Source organism: Leopardus geoffroyi, chromosome B3, assembly GCF_018350155.1.
Source record: "Leopardus geoffroyi isolate Oge1 chromosome B3, O.geoffroyi_Oge1_pat1.0, whole genome shotgun sequence".
NCBI classification, from domain to species: domain Eukaryota; kingdom Metazoa; phylum Chordata; class Mammalia; order Carnivora; family Felidae; genus Leopardus; species Leopardus geoffroyi.
The window spans coordinates 119514724-119540388 of NC_059337.1; the positions used below are offsets into that span (position 1 = coordinate 119514724).

The window sequence follows — 25665 nt, forward strand, 5'->3', positions numbered from 1 at the left end:
AGGATTGCAGGGCAAGCGACACCTCACAACATCACCAAAGATTGATGCAAATTGGTTTGGTTCTGACCCTGTCACGCCAGGAAGGATAATGATTCCAGCAGCGCGGGGGCATGGGAGGGGGCACGTGGTGGGGGCCGCGAGGATTGGTGTCTCACTACGCATCTTCATTAATGATCTGAAAGACAGGGGTAAACAGCATGCTAATGAAACCTGCAGATGATTGGTGTTCCAAACCCCAGAGAGGACAGAGAAATAGCCCAGCGAGACCCAGAGAGCTTAGAAATATGGGCAGGAGATTGTCAGATGAGGTTCGTCCTAGGAAAATGAAAGTCGACATGTCAGGAACGAATGATGAAGGTGCCTCTGGGTGGAGGCCCGCAAACCTGGAAAGCAGAGATGGGTGATGGGGCAGGCTGGGGACTAAAGGGATAAGGTTTGGGGTGTGATGGGGGAGGTGGTGAAGCTGGCCTTGAGGACCCAGGGGACAGACAGCCTTGTACATGCCTGGCAGGACTGACGGCAGCAAGAAGACTGGAGCCGGGCTATGGGGCCAAGCAGGTTGCCGTGGCCCCATGGCCTGTGGCCCCGTCGCCCGTGGCCCAGTGGCCTGCGGCCCAGTGGCCTGCCATAAGTTGTGCCTTTCTGCACCCAAGTCACTGAGGCTAAAAATGGCATTTTGACCTGAATTACTAAAATGGAACAAGCCAACACACATGTTTTTAAAATGTTGCTCCAAATTATTGGGAATAGTTTATTCAAGAGGAGAGGAGGGGTGCCTGGCTGGCTCAGTCGGCAGAGCATGTGACTCTGGATTTTCGGGTTGTGAGTTTGAGCCCCACATTGGGTGTGGAGATTATGAGTAAATAAACTTAAAAAAAAAAAGACTAGATGGGTAAAGAAATTTTTTTCCCATCTTCAGTGGTTTTCCATTCAGTAAACATTGCCTGGAGGTATAACTCATTTACAAATAGTAAGTGTACAAATAGTAAGTGAACAGCTCAGTGTACTGTTTAAGCAAATCACTTGACCTCACCAAGCCCTGATTTCCTCATCCAAAATGGGCATGACAGCAGTACATATCTCAGAGCTATATTGTGAGGATTAAATGAGATAGAATATGTAAGGCCCCCCAGGGCATGATGTACACTCAGATGTGCGTGATCATTATTCCTGTTTATTACCCTCTAATTTTATTCTTTACACTATACTCTTAACTCTCCAAGTAAATTATAAACTTCTTGAAGTCAGGGACTATCTTAAAATTTTTTTTCAATGCACAGATGCTTAATAAATCCTTGTTTGATAGATTGATATGCTAGAATTCCCTTTTTTCCCTTTTAATAAGAACAATTTTGTTCTTGCCCTACCCAGACCTACTTTCAATGAAATCTTTCTTTAAAATGAAACAAAACCAAGAAAGAAAGAGAGACAGTGAGAGAAAGCAAGCAAGCAAGCAAGAAAGAAAGAAACCCAAGTAAAAAGCTGATATCACAGAGATCTTTTTGAGACACAACTTTCCCCATGAAATTGTGCTAACAACATATGCACCTTTGCGTGAAATCTTAAGCCAAAAGAAACCAAAGGAACTCAGCTTTTGAGTCCAATCCATGTCTGAATAGGGTGGCCCACCATCCAGTTTGCTAAGGACTCCAGGGTCCCCAGGGGAAGCAACAGTCCTGCTAATGGGACAGTTGATCACTCTAGTTTGGATCCAAGCTCTGCTACTTAATAGTTTCCTGGCCTCAGACAGTATTCTTGACCTTGTTGAACTTGGTTTTCTCTCAAGTTAAGGGGGTTGTTGGAAAGAGCAAATGAGAAACTTTGATCGTTTAGCAGTGTGTTTGACACATAATAAATGCTCAGTAAATGTTGACATAAACTGTCAGATTCCATGTGAGTAAACTTTGGAAACAGGCACAACTAGTTTATGATGACAGAAGTCAGAATAGTGGTTACCTTGCAGGGGACGAACTGAACTCGAAGGGGACTTCTGCAGGGCTAGAAATGTTCAAGGGGCACGTACTGAGCTTTATCATCTCTGGGAAGTAAACATGATATCTGGGTCACCAAAAACACTTTTATTTACTCTGTTGGTCATGTAAATAAATGCAGAAAGAGAGAGGGGAACTTAAATTTATTTTCCATGGGGTGAATTAAAATAAGTAAATCAGAATCTAATGAGAACTTTAGTTGTTCTTGCTTCTTCCGTATACATGCCCCACCCACCCAAACAGAAGCTTCTGTTTTCCTATGCTCATCTGTCCTACCAGCCTCCATTCATGTAGCGCACTTTTGATGTCATTGTCATGTGGCCTTGATTTGAGAACCATGTCATGCTTCTCTGGCTCTCTCCCTGACTCTTTTCTAATAGCTATTCTCCCCCATCTACAGCCAGTGGGGGCATATAGTTCCCCAAGAGGACTCTCAAAGCTGACTCCCCATCCCTACCTTAAAGCCTCACTGCCGGGAATGCGGAGTCACCAGGTCTATGTGACCTTGAGGAATACACAGTCTTTGTTCATTCCACCTCTGGGTATATACCCAACAGAAATGAGTGCTGGCGTCCACCAAAAAACATGTGCAAGCATGTTGATAGCCACTTTATTCATGTGAGTCAAAAAGTGGCAAAACCCCACATGTCCATCAAGAGAATGAATAAACTTTCTTATATTTATACAATGGAATGCCAATCAGCAATAAAACACAAACTACTGTACTTCACACTGTAACATGGATGAACCTCGCAAACAAGAATGAGGAGAGAATTAAGGCAGGCACAGAAGTGCATACCTGTATGATTCTAGAATGGACAACACTAATCTGGGGTGGTAGTGGTCAGAACAGTGGTTACCTTGGGGTATTGGCTGGGAAGGGGCACTAGGAGCCTTCTGGGGTGTAGGAAATATTCTCTATCTTGATTGGAGTAGTGGTTACACAGGACTATATGTATGTGAGTGTGTGATAAACATTCATCAGGCTTTGCATCTAAGAGTTGTATGCTTTACTGTGTGTAAATTGCCTCGATTAAAACAAGTGAATTTAGAGTCCTGTGAGCCTCTAAAGGGAAACTTTAAGGAAAGCTATCACAACCCCCATGGAGCTGACTGGGACAATAATACAGCAGAAACTAGGGGATCTCAGACCCATCCTGGCTTCCAAGCTGTGGAGTCAGAGGGAAGGATAGAGAATGTTCAACGTATTCCTTTGGCAGCTACTTTCCATGCTTCACCAGCAACTGAGCATAAGGGCTGGGGGGCCCCGTTCTGTGCTTTCATGCTAAGACCTTGGAAGGGGGAAAGCTGTGAGCCAAACTCCAAGGGTACTAGAAACTCTGATGCCTGGGCTCTCTTGTGAGGGAGGATCAGTCTGTATCTGCCCTCCCCTATGAATTCAGTCCTGAGATTGTGGGCTGCTTGAATGCCAGGACCTGGGCTATGCTTCCCTGTTGCTCCAGAGCCTGACACTTCATAGGTGCCCAGTGCATAGTTGGCAATCGGATGCCTGAATCCATGGCCTCGGGTCACCAAGGCATTATTAAATTCTTCCCAGCTGGCACTGACTACTACTGATCTCAAAGCCACAGATGTGCTTTTTGACTCCAGGGTCATTTAGGCGATCCATCCTAAAAGAACTGGCAATCTAGGTGAGCTACTGCTATCTCTGACTTGCTTCTGTCCAATGCAGTCCTGGTTCTGCTAGAAAAGACCTCCAGTTTTCTCTACAACCAAGTTTCCCAGGAGCATTCTAAGGTTCCAGCACCACTCGCTCCTAGCAAAGAGGTTGTGTATACACTGCAGATATGTCTTGGGTTTGTCATTCCTTAGACGGAGGCTAGGACAGTTGGGTTGTGTAGTCCCTTGAAGAGATTTCTGTGCTACCCAAATAGGTAGCCATTAGCCACATGTAAAGAAAATGTAAAATTCATTTCATGATCACATTTCCGTGCTCAGGAGCCACATGTAGCTACCGACCACCATACTGGACAGTGCAGAACTACATACGTTTTCACCATCATAGAAAGCCTGTTGTGGGACGCCTGGGTGGCTCAGTCAGTTAAGCATCTGACTTCAGCTCAGAAGTCACAGCTCACAGTTTGTGAGTTCGGGCCCCTTGTCAGGCTCTGTGCTGACAGCTCAGAGCCTGGAGCCTGCTTCTGATTCTATGTCTCCCTCTTTTTCTCTCTGCCCCTCCACTGCTCACGCTCTCTCTCTCTCTCTCTCAAAAACAAACACTAAAAAATTTTAAAGAAAAAAAGCAAGCAAGCAAGCCAGCCTGTTGGACAATGCTGATTCTAGATGATCTTCAAACCCTTTTGAAACCTTTGGAGGAGAGGAGGAAGGAACTGAGTAGGATTGGACCCCTACCCCAAGTTCAACCAGAGCCACTCTACCTATGAGTTCAGATTTCAAGTTAGAATTCATTTGGGAAAAAAAAAAATCTCTATTGCTTTTTAGTTTTACAGTGCTTTTTGAAAAGACAGTAAATATAAACCGTATTTAAAACAAGCACATTGTGAAAAACACATCTCCCCATTTCCTGACTCTCAGGTCACCAGTTACCAGCTTGTGGGAGCCACACGCCGTCCTACATCTTGCTTTTTCTCCCACTTCATTTATCTTGCGTCTCGTTCATATTGTTCACACAGATTTCACAGCTGCATACCATCCCACTGTATGGATATACCATAACTTATTTAGCCAGTCCCTATGACGGACATTCTGGGTTGTTTCTGGTCTTTTTCTATTACAAACTACAGTTGTGATGAACAAACATCCTCGTATGCAACTCACTGTGCACGTACAAATATATCCGTAGAGTATGTTACTAGGGAGGGAATTGCTGGGTCAAAGGTTGCATGCATTTTTACTTTAATCTACAATGTTTAATATATGTAATTTAATATATATTGCTGAAGCGTCCCCCTAAAGTGGATGTAACAATGAGATCTTTTCCCCACACCCTCTGCAATGCTGTTAGCAGGCACACAGGCTTCCTGCAGAGTAACAGTGGCTTCTCTTCGGAGAGGGCTTCCATTGTCTCCCTGCAATCCATCCCACCCTCCCGCCTTCTCTTCTTGTCACTCCTGCCTCCTACCAAGAGCGATTAACATTTATGTATTTCTTTGAGCATTCGGCAGGCTCCTAGATACTGGTCTCAGTCCTTCACTTCCATGTCTCGAGTACTCTTCACAATAGTCTCATGAGGTGTAGGAACTATTCTTATTCCCATTTTACAGAGGAGAAGCCTGAGGCTTAGAGGTTCACTGATTCGTTCACGATCACCTAGCCGGTTGGTAGCGGAGCTGGGATGCAACACCAGGTCTATCTCACTTCAAAGCCTATACTTATTGCCAATAGGCTCCCCCACACACCTCCCTGCCCTTGCCCCTTCTTTCTGCACGGACACCAGGTGTGCCCCTCCCCATTAATAGCCACCCTCCTCCCTTCAGTGCCTTTGCCCCCATGCCATGAGCCCTCCATTGCTTCTCACTCCCTCCTTCCTAGGGTCAGGGCACACACCTCCTCCTTTGCTGCCTCGGTTTCCTCTATTCTTGGCCTTGGGACTGCCCCACCTGCTGGCTCTGACCAGCCTTCCCCCAGGTGATCACCTTTGCCCACAGGGCTGGGGAGGGAGAAAGCAACGGCTTCCGTCACCTGACCCTACTCAGCCAATTCGCGAAGACAAGATGTCAAGTTAATGAGCCTGTGGGCCTCTAATTAGCTGTCAATTACCTCAAATTAATCAACTCCTCGCCTAATTAAGCATTATCGGCAGGTGGGCACAAAGCAGACCATTGTGTGGGAGCCATGAGAAAAGCTGGGCTGGCAAACTTGGTTAGGATCAGCGCTGTGCACTGTGCCCGCCGCCCCACCGCTCTCAGCAGCCCTCCTGTCCCAGAGGCACTGGGGCCCTCTGCCCACCATGGTCCCCACACCCTGGGGACCCCCGGGACCTCTGGGCAACTGGGTGGACTGTGCCTCGTGAGAGGGAAGTACAGAGCTTGGAGGCAGCTGGGACAGCTGAAGTAAGGCAGTAGAAACTGTGGCCAGGCGGAGGAAGGCCATGGCCAAGGGGAGGGCTTCAAGACGGAGGTACCAGTTCCCGGCACTTGTTAGAGCTGGGGCAGGAGCTGCGCCCAGAGCTGGGACAGAGCGGAGGCCAGGTCGTGGCTGGAAGTTCACGCCTGTGCGGGCAGGAGGACTGGTTTCCTCAATCTGGCCCTGCCGCTCCTGAGCTTTGTGACCCCAGGAAGTGACTTCACTTCTTTGATTCACGGTTTCCATCTCTGAAAATAATGAGAATGATTTTTAAAGGCACCCTATTGGATCTTTGTGAGGATTAAATGAGATCATGCCTGTGAAGCACCTGCCATGTGGTAAGTGTTCAATGGGTTTTACTGGTGACTAAAGGAGGTAGGTGGGTGCCTCATCAGAGAAGCATTCAAACTATGTGATAGGTCCCCAGATTCTGCAGGACACTCCTGAAGAATGTGAGTGGAAGCTGGGGTGTCCTGGCTACAATCTGCTCTCCACCCTCCTCATGTCCCAGCATCTTTGAGGGTGCAAACGAAGAGCCCTGGGTGCCATATGAGGTGCTCGCCAGGTGCTAACCACAGGTCTCTAGTGACCAATTAGAAGACAGCAAATGAGGTACTTGGGTCTTGGGGCTGCAGAGCCTAGAGAAGAGGGCATCTCCTGGCAGCCCCTGGGCACCCGAGCTCATGCCCCTGACCATGGTCCTAGAGGCCGAACAGGATGCCCACTCTGCTTAGCACAGAGCAAGATGAGGCGGGGGGCCACTGGGTAGATGTGTGCCTCCACTGATGGTCCACACCCATCCAATTGTGCCCCCTTATTCCACTCCAATCATCCCTTGAAATCAACCCACCAGACTTCTCAGCTGCACCTCCCATCTTGACCCTGGCACAGGACACTCCCTGCTTCTTGGGGCAGCAGGGGTCCTCAGCCTTGCCTCTGAACTTGCAAACATCTTCCCCCTCCCTGGTTAAATCACTCAGTCATTTAGCAAACATTTATTGTGCCTACTAATTAAAGCTTGTAGTGTAAAGGGGAGATGGTTGGCTAAACACTTACAAATCAGTAATGCACGCTCTGGAGATGTGAGGAACAGAAGGGAGCTGGGATTTATTAAGTATCTCCTGTATGCTGGTGGGAGTGGCAAAGCCAGATGTGGGTGCCTGTCCTTCTGAATCCTAGCCACCTCAAGCGATCAGGTCTATGCCCAGGGGTGAAGATGGAAATGAGGGGGTGGTCAGGTGGATGGTACCTCCACCCAGGTCTGGGCAGGTGAGGCCTCTCATGGAAAGGGAAGCTTGAGTTGAGCTTTGAAAGAGGCAATGTATTCCAGACAGAGGGACCAGCAAATGTGAAGGCCCAGAGGCATGCAAAGGGCATGAAAAGTTGAGGAAATAGAGAATATTTCCTGAGTAAGCTAGAGGAACCACAGTAAATGCTCACTGCCCGGTAAGCAAGAGCAGGATCTCAAAAGGGCCTTTCTAGTAGGAATCTGGGGAACTTTTGGAAGACTTGCCTAAACGCTCACCTCTCTTAGGGAGCTGGATTCCACAGGGATTGGATCCATTATTTAACCAAATGAGGCTGCTTGAGTGAATCTCCAGAAGGAGAGGGAAAGATCTGGAGGAGAGGGGCCTTCCTAAAACCCATGAAATCACATCATTCTGTAGTCCGCCTCCCAGGAGAAAGGCTTGCTTCTCTCTTTTGTGCCCCAAAGCACCTAACCTGGTGCAAGGCCGGTGAAATACCTGGGGAATGTAATATGTTTCTCCCTATTTCATACTGCCACGTACAGGGATGCCTGAGCTTGCGTTAAGCCCAGACAGATTTATCCCTCTGGAAATTTTGGACTTGAGACTCTTCCACCTGGGCTTGAATGGGGTGGGATGTAGGCCTGGGAGCCGAGGTGCAGCCATGGGGAGGAGGAGCTTAGGCAGCCAGACTGCAGGGGCAGGAGGCAGCAAAGAGAGCTGCAGTCCTATCTTTCTGGATCCATCCTGTCCCAGATACCACAAGGCCCCCGCGACCTTGTGCTTTCTTCCTTAAATAAGTCTAGGTATCTGTACTTGGACTCCCCTCCCCATCCCCGCCAGAATCCTCCACCCCAAAGCACTTGACATACACCCAACACACGCTGGCCTGGAACAGCCAGAGGAGCCCCAGTCCGTGGGTGGAAAGGCATTTTACAGACCAGCTCCAGCCAATGGAGCCACAGGAGCACCCAACTCGAGGGACACCCTCACCAACAGTACAGAGCCCAGTGAGAGTCTCAGTGAATATACTATACCCGTCTGTACCGTTATGTTTAATGTTGGTGTTTACCAAGATAGATAATGCAAACACACAGTTTTTATTTATTTTTCACTTCTTAAAGATTTTAAGTAATCTCCAAACCCAATGTGGGATTTGCCTTCACAACCCCAAGACCAAGAACTGCATGCTCCATCAACTGAGCCAGCCAGGTGCCCACATACACAGTTTTTAAAACCAAAATTAATACAGGGGTACTTGGGTGGCTCAGTTGGCTAAGCGTCCAACTTCGGCTCAGGTCATGATCTCTGGTTGGTGAGACTGAGCCCCACCTCGAGCTCTCTGCTCTCAGTGCAGAGCCTGCTTCGGATCCTCTGGCCACCTCTCTCTCTCTGCCCCTCCCCTCCCCTGCTCGAGCACGTGTTCTCCCTCTCTCAAAGGTGAATGAGTAAACATTAAAAAAAATAAAATAAAACCAAATGAATACAAAAGGGTGCACAGGGGCGCCTGGGTGGCGCAGTCGGTTAAGCATCCGACTTCAGCCAGGTCACGATCTCGCGGTCCGTGAGTTTGAGCCCCGCGTCGGGCTCTGGGCTGATGGCTCAGAGCCTGGAGCCTGTTTCCGATTCTGTGTCTCCCTCTCTCTCTGCCCCTCCCCCGTTCATGCTCTGTCTCTCTCTGTCCCAAAAATATATAAACGTTGAAAAAAAAAAAAAAGGTGCACAGTAGAATGTAGGCTTCTCTCACACTCTTGTTCTCAAGTCATCTGATTCCATTTCCCACAATCAACCCATAACCATTCTTTCAGATACCCTTCCAGAAGTTTAAAAATAGCTATAAGGGCACCTGGGTGGCTCAGTCAGTTAAGCCTCTGACTCTTGATTTCTACTCAAGTCATGATCTGATGGTTCCTGAGGAGGAGCCCCAAGCCCCTGAGGAGAAGCTTGGGCTTCTCTCTCTCCTCTCTCTGCCCCTCCCCCGCCCCCTATCTCTAAAAAAACACATTTTTGTAAAGTTGTATAATCAGTTGCCTTCTCATACACTAATAATGAAGCAACAGAAAGACAAATAAACTGATCCCATTTCACAATTGCATCAAGAATCATAAAATACCTAGGAATAAACCTAACCAAAGATGTAAAAGATCCATATGCTGAAAACTATAGAAAGCTTATGAAGGAAATTGAAGAAGATACAAAGAAATGGAAAAACATTCCGTGCTCATGGATTGGAAGAATAAATATTGTTAAAATGTCAATACTACCCAAAGCAATCTACACATTCAGTGCAATCCCAATCAAAATTGCACCAGCATTCTTCTCGAAACTAGAACAAGCAATCCTAAAATATGTTTGGAACCACAAAAGACCCCGAATAGCCAAAGTAATATTGAAGAAGACGACCAAAGAGGGAGGCATCACAATCCAACTTTAGCCTCTACTACAAAGCTGTAGTCATCAAGACAGCATGGTATTGACACAAAAACAGACACATAGACCAATGGAATAGAAGACAGACTCCAGAACTGGACCCACAAAAGTATGGCCAACTAATCTTTGACAAAGCAGGAAAGAATATCCAATGGAAAAAAGACAGTCTCTTTAACAAATGGTGCTGGGAGAACTGGACAGCAACATGCAGAAGAATGAAACTATGCCACTTTCTTACACCATTCACAAAAATAAACTCAAAATGGATAAAGGACCTGAATGTGAGACAGAAAACCATCAGAACCCTAGAGGAGAAAGCAGGAAAAAACCTCTCTGACCTCAGCCGCAGCAATTTCTTACTTGACACATCCCCAAAGGCAAGGGAATTAAAAGCAAAAATGAACTATTGGGACCTCATGAAGATAAAAAGCTTCGGCACTGCAAAAGAAACAATCAACAAAACTAAAAGGCAACCAACGGAATGGGAAATGATATTTGCAAATGACATATCGGACAAAGGGCTAGTATCCAAAATCTATAAAGAACTCACCAAACTCCACACCCGAAAAACAGATAATCCAGTGAAGAAATGGGCAGAAAACATGAATAGGCACTTCTCTAAAGAAGACATCCAGATGGCCAACAGGCACATGAAAAGATGCTCAACATCACTCATCAGGGAAATACAAATCAAAACCACACTCTGATACCACCTCACTCCAGTCAGAGTGGCTAAAGTGAACAAATCAGGAGACTATAGATGCTGGCGAGGATGTGGAGAAACGGGAACCCTCTTGCACTGTTGGTGGGAATGCAAACTGGTACAGCCGCTCTGGAAAACAGTGTGGAGGTTCCTCAAAAAATTAAAAATACATCTACCCTATGACCCAGCAGTAGCACTGCTAGGAATTTACCCAAGGGATACAGGAGTGCTGATGCACAGGGGCACTTGTACCCCAATGTTTATAGCAGCACTTTCAACAACAGCCAAATTATGGAAAGAGCCTAAATGCCCATCAACTGATGAATGGATAAAGAAATTGTGATTTATATACACAATGGAATACTACTTGGCAATGAGAAAGAAAGAAATACGGCCTTTTGTAGCAACATGGGTGGAACTGGAGAGTGTTATGCCAAGTGAAGTAAGTCATACAGAGAAAGACAGATACCATCTGTTTTCACTCTTATGTGGATCCTGAGAAACTTAACAGAAGACCATGGGGGAGGGGAAGGAGAAAAAAAAAAAAAAAAAGGAGGGAAGGAGCCAAAACATAAGAGACTCTTGAAAACTGAGAACAAACTGAGGGTTGATGGAGGGGTGGGAGGGAGGGGAAAGTGGGTGATGGGCCTTGAGGAGGGCACCTGTTGGGATGAGCACTGGGTGTTGTATGGAAACCAATTTGACAATAAATTTCATATTTTAAAAAATGACATAAAATCATCACAGCCAAAAGGAGCCTAAGGAGACCTAACTGCTAAATGTCATATGGTGTTCTGTGGAAGATCACGGGGCAGAAAAACAGGACTTTAAGTAAAAACTAAGGGAGACTGAAAAAAGCACCAACTTTAGTTAGCAGTGTATCAATCTTAGTTCATTAACAAATACACTCACGCCAGATATTGAGAGGGGGGAGAGAAGGGGTTTTGTATCAAACTCTGCAATCTCACAAATCTTATGTACGGTTAAAGCTGCTCTAGAAAAATAGTGTTTACTTAAAAATAATTTAAAAACCTATATCACTGCTGCGATTAATAAAATATCACTTCATGTAAGGGCATTGCTGAGTGTCTAACAGCGTTGGGTCACCCTGTAGGTTTCTTAGTCAAACGGAAGAAGGAAAAGTACATCCCCGAGGAACTCTGGATTTTTTTTTTTTTACCTTTTATTATTTTTTTAAATATGAAATGTATTGTCAAATTGGTTCCCATACAACACCCAGTGCTCATCCCAACAGGTGCCCTCCTCATTTAAAAGGTTGTTCGAATTGAAAAGGGGGAACCACTGGCCTGGCCCCACCGTCTGTTCACCGCGAGGAAACTGAGGCTAGAAAGGGGGATTCCTCGTGCCTCGTGGCACACTGTCACCTGGGGATCCTCCAGGTCCCGCGCTGCCAGCCTGGGTCAATCAATGCTCGCGGGTGCCTGGGCTGCGGGCCGGGTCAACAAGAGGTAAGACCTTCTCGGTTCAACAGACCGGCGTGCAAGCTGAAGGAAGGTCGCTCTCACGACGGAAGTCAGGCGCTGGTGGGGAAGGGACGCCTTTAGGATCCTCGGCGCCCCTCCGCCCGCCGCTTGGGAGGAACGGGGCCGGGGCGCGCCCTCCGGGAGCCCCGCGGCCCCAGCCGGGCCTTCCCGCCGGCGCCCGGCCCGGAGGGGGCTTCCTCGCCTTCACCGCTAGAGGGAGCCGGGAGCCGCCCGCCCTTCACCGCCGCGGGCTCCGCGAGGCTCTGGTCCAGTCGTTAGGCCTCAGGCACCTCGCCCCGTGGCCCGGCCCTCCCCTGTGAAAACCCTGCAGTGCTCCTGCCCCGGTTTTCTACATTAGGACACAGAGAGGCCAGCAGATGCGTCCGGGGTGGCACAGCTAAGGCTCAGCCGACCCAGGGGGTCCGATCCTCCATGCATCAGGGGCTCTCCCTCAGGGTCTGGAGCACCTTCACTGTCTGTAGCCTCCTGTCTAGATGGGGAAACCGAGGCACAGAGCACTGCTAGGGTATACTGTGTGTGGGTGGCCTAGTCTGTCAGGGGTAGGCAGGAGGCTAAGGCTAGGAGGCCAGTCCCCCCCCCCCCGACAGATGATCACAGTAGGAAAGCCTGTTGGGGGCAGAGGGTGCCAGCCTGCCTTAAGGTGGGGGTGGGGGCGCTGCTAGTGACTCTCTCCTGGGGATGGGTGACAGCTGCAGCCTCCGTGGGGAGCCAGAGGCCCCACACACTAATAACTTTCACTCACTGCCTGAAGGCTAATCCCATTACTCTGCTGGACCCTCTGGGACCACCCTCCCTAACCCTCCATAATCCCCTGCCTCCCTCTGGGAATGGTCCAAGGCCCTACCCACTATGCCAGCCCCATATACTTGCAGACCTCATCCCCTCAGGCCCCGTCAGACACCTGTGCCTACCCACACCTGATTCCTGGGGCCCCAAAGAGACCGCCAGGGGGGCCGGAGGCCCAACCTTCCTGACTTACCTCCCCTGTCGGCCCTGTCCCTGTCTCCCAGTCCCCAAGGCACCTTCCCCAAATGGCCTCCAGCTGGGCTCCAGGTTTTATGAACCTCCTGTCCCTTTGTAAGCTGGCTTCGGTCTTAGTTTTGTTGAAGGAATCGTCAGGAGAGAGCTTGGATCCACGGTATTTTTATCGCTAAAGTGGAGACAGGAGCACCCACTTTACGGTCGGTCTGCTGATTCATCGAGATGCGATATAGCAAGTGTTTAGCGTAACACGCACAAGGGGAACACACTGAGGTGTCAGTGGCCTCTGTAATTATTATCAGCAGGACGGACAGGTCAGATATGCAAAGGAAGTGGATTTAGTCTGTGTTTCCAGAAGAAAGCCTCATGGCCTGAGGCAAATGTTAGTCAGGGGTAGATTGGACTCTCAGAGAGTCCTCACCCTGGTGATAGGAGCCACTAGGTAACCAGGCTCTTCCTCTGCTACTTTTCCATGCTCCACCAGCGTGGCTCAGAGGTTCTTGAGCCTCAACATCCATCCCTTCATGAAGCAGACTGGAAACTAAGGTTAAGAGTCAGCTACACAGTGGTGGAGCTGGAATCAAACAAAGCTCTGACTCTGGAACTCTCCAGGACATTTATTTCACTGCCTCTCAGGATCCACTTCTAAGGAGGAGGACCTGATGGGCCTGGGAGCTGCCCCCCCAAAAAGTAGTGAGCTCCCCACTTACCAGAAGCATTCAAAGTGATGCTGAGGGACAATCTAACCAGTCGGGAGCCCTGAGGTCCCATGATAGGCCCCAATCCCCTCAGCGTTCCCCAGTCACCCGTTTCCAGGCAGGGCCAGCTCACTGCCCCCCTCCTCAGCCTGGGCACAGGAGGGGCCCCCTTTGGCCCTCAGCCTCCCTCTCCCCTACCTTCTGCTATTCCTCATTTACATAAATTATCTCTCCCCAATTATCCATCCAGCTGTCCCAACGGTGATCTGTGAATGAATTAAAAATGGAATATAATTTAATAATGGCTGATTAGAAGGAGATTAGTTGTTATATAAAAAGGAAAAGCCAAGAGCCAGCTAGTTGCCCTTAATCTCAGCCAATACCATCGTTATTCAGGGGAGACTACTCTGGCCACCATCAGGCTAGGCAGGCCCCGGGGGCAAGCTTTAGAGGAGAGCCCAGGTGGGGCCAGACCACCCCAGAGAGGAGATCAGGGCACTGGGAGCCTGAGCTTGAGTCCTATCTCAGTTGTGGGCCTGGGCAGCTCCTATTACTTCCCTGGGCCTTACTCCTTCCTTCTAGGTGGTCTCTGTGCTCCTTTCTTGCTCTGAGTTCTAGATGCCCTCAAATCAAACACCTTCTCCCAAGGCCACAGGGACAGATCCTGCCTGACCCCTGCTAGGCGTAATACCTGGGTGTTCAGGAGTTTGGTGTTCAGGCCCTGCCTCCCAGGAACACACAGGAGTTGGGGATGTAGACCTCAGGAGGGCATCTGCCTGCCTGGGGTAGGCAGTCAGAGAAGAGATGGAGGCTGGTTGCACCAGGAGGGCTCCATGGAGGAGAGTCTGGCCAAGAGAAAGTAGAGTGAGTACCCAGCAGAGCCTCTGGGCGCCCTTAACCTCAGCTGAACGACTGGGCCTAGTGGAGGGGACATGTCTCTGAGATTCCCATTCATTCTTCCACTCTCAGCTCACATACACCTCCTCCAGGAAGCCTTCTCTGACCTTCCCAGCCTTGGTGTCTCCACAGTGCTCCCATAATGCCCTATGCTTTCTCAGTGCACTTAGCACATCTGCGTACAGGCATTCATCTCCTAGCCTGTGAGCTCCTGGAGGACAGGGACCATGGCTTTTTTCATCTCTGCATCATCAGTGCCAGGTACTCAATAGTTCCTCAACAACTGAGCAACTATTGAATAAAGATGCCTCCTCCAAAAAGCCTTCTGTGGCTGCCCTCATGTAGGTTTAGTAAGCCTTTCGATGCTCCCCAAACACTCTATGATTATGCCTTTAAAAACAGGGCAAGCCACTTATAGAGAAGTAATATACATAAACAAAGAGTTACAGATAAAGATGGACGGATGGACAGCAAAGTGGTTCAGAGGACAGGCTCAGTCAGACTGCCTGGGTGTGAATCCCAGGTCCACCACTTATAACTGTGTGACCTTGAGCATGTTACTATTCTCTCTGTGCCTCAGTTTCCTCATCTGTGAAGTGGATGTGTTCAATAGTATTTCCTACCTCTTAGGGTCTTTATGAGCTTGTCACACTGTGTTGTTTTCTCCCCAGCTGTGGGCTCTCTGAGGACAGGACTCTTCAGCTCTCTGTCAATGGTACTGGATGGACAGACCGGCCCATACGGGGCTATCTCAGCAGTCCCAGCTGCTGCTTTCACACCGAAGGTCCCAAGGGGGCGCACTCTGTGCAAGAAGGACCAATAGGTCTCACCCAACACTGATGGAGGCTTGAGGCCAGACTTAGAGTCCCCACCCTTCTCGAAGCAGCTCACAGATTCCTGGGGGAGTAACATGCCTGTAAGAGGGGTCTGACCCCCACAGCTTGTGTCTGGGCACTGTGTCCCGTGTGGCTGACATCCGAGGATGTCTGCCAGGAAGGAAGGAAATAGGCACACTGACCTGGGAGGGAAGGCTGAAGAACCCTCGAGCAGCAGCCGACCCAGGCATTTGGGGCCATCGCGGAGTAGCGGGCAAAAGGAACATGGTCTGCAGTGCCACAGGCTGGGGATGGATGGAGTGGATGCCAGAGGAAGCTGATCACCTCAAAACGTGAGGTGGTACAAACTGTGTGCACACTAGGTAAGTATTTGCTGATTGGCTAACCAGGAAACTCCAGAATTTTTCAAACTCTCCTAATTGTAAAAACCTTGATTCCTTATGTTCGGAGAGGGGCCTGGGAACCTGTATATTTGACAAGACACCCCCCCCCCCACCGCCCCCAGGTAAGCCCCATGAATAAGAGGTTCCCGCTGCCCTCCCATCCCCCAGGCCTGGGAGCTGCCGTGCCCTTGCCTTCCAGCACCCTCTGATTCTCCCTGGCGCCCCCACTCCACGCACACCCAGCCCAGGCCAGCCTCACTCACTTGCAGAACAATCTTCTTGGAGGAGCCCAGAGCATGTCTGTCCATATTGCGGCAGGAGGCCTCCCAGGCTAGCCTGGGCTGTGGGATAATTTGATATTCAAATCCTGGCAAAGACCTGCTTCAAGTTGCTGCAAATTAAGCTGATTTTGTCCCTCCGAATGAGGGATTTGCTTCTGTGGATCAACCCTTCCCAGGACTTGATGAGGTCAGGATTAGAGCTGGAGGGACAGAGAGAAAAGCCCGAGGCAGGAGGCTTGAGGTCTGGAGAGGTGATGGGAGGGGGAGCCCAGGTCCCAGGGGCCTGTTACCGACCCTGGAGTCCAGGAAGGTTCCCAAGGTCTCAAAAATCAGCTCTTCCCGGCGATGGCAGGGCCTCTGGGCCCCAAATGGGCTGACCTCACCCCTGTGTTCCCAGGAGAGCCCAGCCCCATCCCATTCCCGAGGCCATTTGTGGACCTCATCTAATCTTTCCAAGCACCTGTGAGCCAGGGCACCACTGATCACCCCATCTCACTGATAAGGAAATGAAGGCTACAAGAGGTAAGAAGAGGCTCCACCAGCCACAGATAACCTGGTCTCAACCACTGCCACCAGCGTGCTGTGTGACCTTGAGCATGAGGCCTCTCTGAGCCTCCTCGGAAGGATTATCGACAATGCATGCACAGTGGCGGGCACATGGCAAGCAATCCACCGAACATCAACCAAGGTTACTACCCACAGAGTAAGCACTCCATAAATGTCGGCCAAGGTTACTAGTCAGAGCAGGGATTGGAAGCTAGTCTGTTCTGGGCCTCGCAGACAGTCGTTCCCCGCCTTCTCCTGGAGGTCTGTGCCTGCTCCCGACTCTACCCCTCCTGACAGGACCCCCTCCCTGGAAGAACCTCATTTCCATCTGTTTTATCAAGGCCTGTACTGTATATTGCAGCCATTTCAAATTGCACCATTAAAGATTTTATGCTGGAGACGTTAAAATTAAAAAGATCTATGTGCAAAGAGTCACAACGAATTTAATCAACTTGATTTAATAGAAAACAGCAAATGGAATTTATGATGCTCCAAAAGACAAGGGAATTTTTTTTCAACAAAAAATAATAAAAATCACTTTGTGGAAAACAGAAAGTAGAGTGGGGTGGGGGGAGCTCCCCATCTGAGAGTTTATCAGAACCTAATCCGCAGTGAACAAGCCCAGTTGGGGCTGTTTGCCCACTAATCCCAGCTGCCATTAAAATATTAAAGATAAATCTAATCGTCTCTTTATCCAAAATAAGCGACTTTTGTGTGGGGAGAAAACATCTAACCCTTTGGGAGGAGAATTAGTCCTAATGCATCAAATGGAATTCGGTCCAGGCTGGGGCGAAATAGGGTTTAGAGGCAAATGAGATGGTAATAGAAATAAAACCCAGAATAACAAATTAAAAACCCTCATTTACACGAATTAAAAGGGCTCACAAAAGGGCTGGAAGCCCAGCCCTACCCTCCTCAGCCCCCTGCCCACGCCCCCCTCCCCTGGTCTCACAGGCCTAGCTTGTCACCCGCCTGTAGGCCCAGGGAGAGGACCCATGGTCTGACCTCGTCCCCTCAACTTGTGCCTCACACCTCTCTGCAGCCCTCCCCAGCTTCCCTCTCCAAGCCCAAGCTGGGCTCCAGAAGGCTCTGACTGAGCCTGTAGTCAGCTCCCCACACCCCCTGTGTGGGCTTCTGTCCCACTGCTGTCTCTTCGCTACATGAGGTCGTGGTTTCATTTCTGAAACTCCCTGGGCCCCTGTTTACTTCCTAAGAAAATGGGGATAATACTAGCCTCTCATCCTCTGGCCTTAACCCCTCTGCTCTTCCCTGGATTCAACAAGATGACATCAGGACAGCCCCCAGCTCCGTGCCTGATCCATGGTGACCACTCAATTGTCAAGTCTGGTCAAGCTCCCCCTCGAGGCTCCCCAGGCAGCTCAAGCACTTTCAGGACCCTGGGGAAGTCAGGTCTGTGCCCCAGGAGGAAGGAAACCTTAGCAGACAGTCCGCTAGGGAGGCAGAGATGGGCAGACAGAAATAATTTTGAGTAACTAGGTGGGGTCACCCCCTGAGTTGTCATTCAAGAGGACTGAGGCCACCCCAGATCATCAGGCTTCTCACTAAGCAGCTCTCTGTCCCTTAAGGTTGCCCTAGCATTGGCTTTGTGGCTCCCCCTTCATGGTGACATTTCAGGGGCTCTGATATACCTGGGGACACCTACTCACCTTCTGGTCTAGGTCTGAATCCCCTACATTAAAATCACACTCTCTGCCTCAGTGGCTGGATGCTTATTGAAGGAGATAGAGTCTCCTTCCAGCGGGGTCAAGGGCCCCTCTGTGAGTCATCACGGGTTGACAGAGACAGACAAGTGTGACAAACCCCTTCCTGGGAACCTGTTTGGACTGCAGTGGGGAGGGGTGAGAAGGGGGCCTTCATGCCTGAGGTACCCCATCACCCCACTGGTCTCTCCCCCAACCCCAGGAGAGCCACAATGCATCTCTGACCTCCCCCAGCCTTCTTAACAAATCCACTTGAACAGGAAACTCATGTTGACAGCATTTTATTATGGGATATTAAGTGGAATTGGATTGCAGGCTAAACCTTCCCTGGCTGGCTTTCCGTGCTCGGCTGGCCTCCTCCCCACTGTGCCCACCACAGTCCCTCCTCCCTCTGGTGTGTGCTGGGAAGGGGTCTCTCCTCCCATCCCCTTCAACACCTCCCCCTACCTCAACCCTTGGCTGTGCCAAGTGGTGATTCTAAGTAAGAGGAAGTTGGTATGGGTGGGAGGGTGGAGAAGACGACCTTCTCCACGAGATGATAAAGGGACACATAAGGAGGTGTTGGGTGGGATGAGATTTTTCCAGACAGGCATCCTAAACCTGGGTTTTGACGGGAATGCACTAAGAGGAGATGGTCACAGGTGAAGGAGTTGGGAGGTCCATTGCTGCAAGCTGTCTTAGGACCTGGGCACGGAGGTGGGTTCCTAGACGAATACACGGTTCTGGTTAGCAAACGTTAAGGAATCATCATACAGGATTAGAAATAAGTAGAACATTTGTGAGTGCCTACCATGTACCAGGCACCATGGCAAGTGTTTTACATACATTGTCTCATTTAACCCTCAAACCCTGTTAACATGGATTCTTTAATTAACCCTATTTACAAAAGAGGAAATTGAGGCTCCCAGAGGTCAAGTCAACCTGAGATGGCATAGCTCGTAGTATTGAAGCCAGGTCTCACCCCCGCCATCTGACTCCAGAACTATGCTTTTGGCCACTCCACCATAATACCTCCTATCAGGTGCTGTACCAACCACTTATGACAAAATGGGCAAGGTATAGTCTTTGGTGCCAGATGGCTGGCCAGACAGTGGATGCATTTGTCCACGATTCTTCCCTCTCTCTCCACTCTTGGCATAAACTTCCCTTGTGGAGGGAATTTTTTGCCCCGCTCCATTGCCTTCCGCCTTGGTCATGTGACTGGCTTCAGCCAATGGAATTCGGCAGATATGACCCAAGCAAAAACTTGAAATGGGCTTGTGTGGTCTGGCTGTCTCTGCTCCTTATGACCTTGGCCAGGAGAAAAGCACGGCTCGGTAGCCACCGGGCCTGAGGTGAGATGTATGAAGCAGGACTGGACCAACCTGCAGTTCAGAGCCAAGCCTAGCTGTGCCTGGACCCTAGGACCCTGAGCAAGGGATAAACTCCCTGAGATGCAGATGTTGTCTGTTACACCAGGTATGCAGAAGCTATGGAGTTGAACTTGGATGGCCTTTCAAAGAAAGGCTACCTATTCAGGTGCAAGAGTGTGGTTAGCAGACAGCCTCCAGCTGCAGCCTCTTAGAGATCTCCACACAGTGCCCTCCCCCACATTCCAGCTTTATTAAGATATAATTGACATATAACATTGTATAAGTTTGAGGTATACAACATGATGATTTGATACATTCATAAATTGCAAAACGATCACCACCATAGCATTAACTACCACCTCCATCCCGTCACATAATTATCATTTCTTTTTTGTGGTGAATACAGTTAAAATCTCTTACAACATTCAAGTATATGGCACAGTATTGTTAGTTATAATCCCCCACTGCAGTGTTTGAGGGAGTCTGCCTGGCGGGGGGGGGGGGGGGGGGGTGGGGGCGGGGGGCTGGGGCTTGGCTATTTCTGCCCAACTCAAGGATCCTTTACTGGGCAATCTGCTCCAGAACTCCCTGTTAGATTGGCTGAGACTTTGCGAGATCTGCATCATGGTCTAAGGCTCTTCCTGTCCAGCCCTGCTTCCTCCCCCTTACCTTTCACAGGTGTTACCCACCACCCAAATAAATCACTTGCACTCGTAACCCTGCCTTGGCACGTGCTTCCTTAGAGAACCCGAACTGTCTTATTGCCACAAAGCCTAATCTGGGTTCAAATACTGACTACACAATTTACTAGCTGCTGGCCCATAACCATACTGTGACTCAGTTTCCTCATCTTTAGAAAGAAGGTAACAGTAACACCCATCTCATAGGTTTTTTTGTGAGTATTGAATAAGATGATTCAGGTACAGGGCTGAGCAAAATGCCTGGCACATAGTAAGCACTCAATAAATGTTAATGGAGATTGCCAGAGGTAGTTGTAAATCTCAATAAATACATGCTATCTATCTATGAATTCTATATAGTAAAATACCAAGTCAACAGATATAAATCTAGGGTGGGTCTTAAAAGACTGGAGAGTGAGAAAGGTGGGCAGCTGAGTTGCAAGTGAGGACAAGTATAAAGCAGAAAAAAATGAAAGCTTACAAATGAGACGGTTGATATATTCTGAGCCATCGTTTGATGAAAAAAGATGACCGGAAAAAAGATGACCAGATTTCTGTATGATCCTTCACCATCTTCTAAACACTTTCATGCATACTTTTCTTTGAGAGCTCTCTAACAAAGCCAGGATAGGCATCACCGTCCCCATTTTACAGGTAAAGGAACTGAGGCACAGGGAAGCTTCCTGTGAGTTAGAGCACACAAGCAAGTACCAGAGGCAGGAACAGAACCATGCCTGTAGCTTTCCCTGCATCGAAGATGTATGGAAAAAGCACCAAAACAAAAAAGTAAGGGGCTTCCTGCAGCAAATCAAAGTTAGATCACTGCACAAGCCACCACTCAAGATGCTGAAGGTGGTCGTCTAGATGGCAAGAGAAAGAATAGGATTAGTGAGCATCAAGGTCTATAAGGTTGGAGACGAGTGACAGATCCAAGAGATCCCCAGCTATCAAAACTCGGGAAAAGCAGATCTCTGCTCTGATGGCAAGCCCTTCAACTTTTCCCCAGGTCAAAACATTTGGTTTCAAATCCGTCTTCATTCTATCAGTGAGGAATTGCTTATGTGATAGACCAGAAAACAGTGGTTTAAACACTGGTGGAAGATAGGAGATGGAAATTTATTTCTCCCTATGTAAAAAACAAACAAACAAACAAACAAACCTCACCAGGGCAGCGCAGGGTTGATACGGTGGCATGGTGGTTCTGGATCTTCGGGCACCCAGATTCCTGTTCTTTAGTCCACTCTCCTAATCTTAGCTTCCATCCTCAAGGTCACCTAATAGTCTAAAACAGCTCTTGAGGCACTAGCCATCATGTCTGTGTTCTAGACAGGAAGCTAGAGGAAAGGTAGAAAGAGCAAAAAGGATGTTTGTGAAATATCTTAAGATTTTTGCTCACATGTCGTTGGCGAGAACTTTACCAAAGAGACCCTCCTAGCTGCAAAGGAGGCTGGGAAATGTAGTCTTTTAGCTACAGACATCACCACTCTGAATAAAATTAGGGTGCTGATGCTAAGGAAAAAAGAGAAAAGAGAAACTGAGTGGGCAACCGTCAGTCTCATCCATACCATAGACCCATAACTTATGAAGAGACCTCTCTTCAAACCCTTCTGTTTGTAACCCCTTCCTAATCACAGCCCAAATGTGGCCCAAATAAGATTACTAAGGGAAACGAGTTCCCAAGCTGGATGGCACTGGGGAGTAGAGTTAGGTACGATACTCACATCTTATAATAGCTCGGGATCTGGTTTATAAACGACTCTCTCTGGTTTGACTCAAAAAGGAATTTACTGCTCCTCTCTCTTCTCCACCATCATGGGGTGTGTGGTTGCCTATTCCTCACTATGTGTTTTCACAGGACTTGCAGGATCAAACGATTCCTGGCTAAGAAACAAAAGCAGAATTGTCCCGTTCCCTGGTGGATTCAGATGAAAACTGGTAGTGAAATCAGGTAAAACTCCAAGAGGAGACACTGCAGAAGAATCAAGCTGGGTATATAAGGGGTCACACATGAGATGGTACACATTTATGCTGTGTCAAGGGCCCTGGCTCATACCATATCACACCGTAAACATCGCTACTCCTGAACAATTGGATGTGTTTTATTGGGAACGTATTTTTTTTCTGTTTCTCTGCTTCTGCACTAGCAGGTTGGTTCGGTAATAAATATATAAGAACTTTTCTTTTTTTTTTTTTTTTTACAGAGAGAGAGCATGAGCAAGGGACAGAGGCACAGGGAGACAGAGAATCCCAAGCAGGCTCCATGTTCAGTATGAAGCCCAACACAGGGCTTGATCCCACGACCCCGGGATCAAGACCTGAGTCAAAATCAAGAGTCAGACGCTCAACTGACTGAGCCACCCAGGCATCCCTTCAAGGTTTTATTTCTTTAAAAAAAAAATTTTTTTTAACGTTTATTTATTTTTGAGACAGAGAGAGACAGAGCATGAACGGGGGAGGGTCAGAGAGAGAGGGAGACACAGAATCTGAAACAGGCTCCAGGCTCTGAGCCATCAGCACAGAGCCTGACGCGGGGCTTGAACTCACGAACCGCGAGATCATGACCTGAGCCGAAGTCGGACACTTAACCGACTGAGCCACCCAGGCGCCCCGCTTCAAGGTTTTATTTCTAAGTAATCGCCACACTGAACGTGCGGTTTGAACTTCTAGCCCCAAGATCAAGAGTCACGTGCTCTGCTGACTGAGCCAGCCAGGTGCCCCAAATATGTAAGATTTTTTTGTTTGAAAAAAAAAAGAAAGAAAGAAAAAGAATAAGGCCTTTCCTAGAAAGATACTGGGTAGTGCAGAGATTCTCCAGATCTGGAACTAGAGTTAATGTAGTTACTGTCACCTCCACTGGACCCTAGGTGCTGGAACTTCCACTGACCCTACCACTGACCCTGAGCAAGGAAGTCTGCTGCCAACCTGTTACCCTACAACTTGATCTTACAGCAACCACTACTGCTATCATAGGGGCTTCTCTTGGGTTCTTGCTCCTTTGTGTCACTGGCTCTCAACACAAAGTCAGGGAGGACTGCTTCTGCTTGGTAGAGCTCAGGTCACATGACTATGTTCTAACTGCGAAAGCAAACGTCTGGCATTTCCATTTTCATTGTGGCTTCGAGGGCTCTGTCTTCCTTGGGGACTCACCAGTTGGGGAATTCTCCCGAATAGGAATCAGGTTCGGATGTGGGACAGCTCACAAAATAACGAATGTCTGTTATAGGTCTTTGTAGATGTTGTTTCACATCATCTTCATGGCTATTCACTTCACGCACAATGAAATTGAAGCTCAGATAAGAGAAGGAACTTGCCCAAGGTCATGCAACCAATGACGGTCAAGCTGCCCCCCTCAGAGGGCCGAAGAGTAAAGAATTCTTCCTGGGATCAGCCCTTGGTGGTGTCTCTGCTCCCCCACCCCTCGCCCATCCTTCACTGGATGCAGCATTGCCATGGTTCCCTCACTCCCCGCCGTCTCCTGGGTCTCTGGTAACGCTGCTCATCAGGTCATATGTCCATTGCCTCCCTCTCCTCCTCCTCCTCCAGACGCTCCTGCTTTTCCACCCATTTACAACAGCTTTATATCAATGGCTGTGGCAGGCTGCTTCACTGATCACTGGGATCTGCTTGGATCAGAGCCTTGCCCCTGAACATGATAAACAGATGGAGGCTAAACTTCTGGACACAGGGAAGGAGAAAGGCCACAGGGACCCTTTGGGCAGGTTTCCTACGGATCTCCTGGGAGAAGCCTGGGGCCTGCTGTGTGCACTGTTGAGACTCTATGAGGAGAACATAGAAACGGCTGCCAGGGAGACCTGGGCTCCAAGATCTCTGAACTTCAACAACTGCACTCTCCCAAGGGCTCTTGGGAGAGCCCTTGCTGCTTTCCAATTTCTTTTGTATTAATCCCTCTCCTCTCCATCTACCCTCTACTCTCCATCACGACTACCACCTTTGGCCCCTCAACCAACCAGTAGGGTCTCTGGCCCGGACCAAGAGCTACCTCCTGACTGGCCTCCTTATTTTACAACTGCCAGCAGCTTCCCTTCACGCTGAGGATGACATCCAAAGTTCTTCCCCTGGCCCACGAGGCCTTGCAGGGCCTGACCCCTAATGACCCGCTATGTTCCTGTCAAAGGCTCACCTGAGCCTTCAGTTGTCCCCTCCAGTTACCCTTGCCTCCTCACTGTTCCTCAGAACTACCTCCCTGGCTCCTCCCCAGGACGCGAACACCAGCTTTCCCCTTAACCTTGCCACCTGCCCCAGCCGCCCCCCCCCCCCATAGCTGGCTTCTCATGACTCAGGTCTCTGCCCAGATGTTGACTCCCCAGAATGTCCTCCCTGTTCTTCCAAAAGAGACCTCTTCTGTAATCTGTCTACAGCCCCCCACCCTGCTTTGTTTTCTCCTTAATACTTTCGCCTTCTTAAATTATCTTGCTTGTTCCTTTACTTGCCTGTTAACTATCCCCCACAACCAGAACCTGAATTCTATGCAAACAGGGGCTTTGCTTTGTTTCAGCCCACAGTATTCCCACCTACAGTATCTGGCACAGGCTAGGTACACCATAAATACTTTTTGAAGGTACTGGGTTAAGTTGTCATGAAACAGTCCTGTGGGATAAATCAGAACAAACACCCTCTCAGGGCATCAGGGATGTGGTCATTCCTACCACCTGAGACTGAAGGGAAACTGAGACACAGCCAAGGGGCATGCAGCAGGCTAATGGAACGAGTCCTCTAAGCTTTTTTTCCCCCCTCCATTGTTCCACACTGCCCATAGTGAACACTGGGGAAGAGACAAGGGCACATGAATGGAATGTTTTTCTTTTCCCTTGGGAGCTAAAGAAGGAAGCTTTCATGCTGAGGGTGGGAGGGCGCAGGGGTTATGGGCAGCTGAACCCTGGTGGGTGGTGTTCTGCTGGAATAAGATCCTCAGGGGAGCTACAGGTGGCACCTAGAAGGTGACTGACGGGAGACAGGACTTTCTACAAGGCTGGCTTGAAAGCATTGTCCAAAGTGTGTTCCTTCCTTCCCACTCCCTGAGACCCTCCAAGAAAAGTCCGAAGGGCATTGTTCCCTGGAGAACTAAGAAAAGAAAACGGGCCCAGGTGTGTGAAGTAAGATGTTCTTAGCAGCCCTGACTCTGGGGATTCACCCGCCTTTCCCTCAGTGGCCCTTCCTTCCCTGTCCCCCATTCTCAGTGAGGCTGGATGGTGGCTCAAGCATTACTGGGACTCCATTCGCCTCCTTATATCCAAGGTCCCTTTCTCTCCTTGAGGCTCTGATTCCATCTTCAGGAAAACAAGAGGGGCAGCTGGTTGGCTCAGTGGTAGAGCATGTGACTCTTGATCTCGGGGTCATGAGTTTGAG

General features: G+C 49.0%; 1 long non-coding RNA gene across 3 annotated transcripts in view; it reads right to left on the minus strand.

Annotated features, from left to right (window-relative positions):
• The window catches only part of LOC123582015, a 34338-nt gene extending 17957 nt beyond the window's left edge, over positions 1-16381 (minus strand). Inside the window, exons 1-3 of one of the 3 annotated variants that reach the window (XR_006704146.1) lie at positions 15123-15958; positions 14294-14447; positions 11804-11959 (exon numbers count right to left, since the gene is read on the minus strand). This is a non-coding gene — a long non-coding RNA (uncharacterized LOC123582015). Of the gene's footprint in view, positions 1-11803; positions 11960-14293; positions 14448-15122; positions 15959-15981 lie in introns of those variants that run through there. The other 2 variants (XR_006704147.1, XR_006704148.1) reach the window with 2 other exon arrangements.
• Between the last annotated feature and the right edge of the window lie 9284 nt (positions 16382-25665).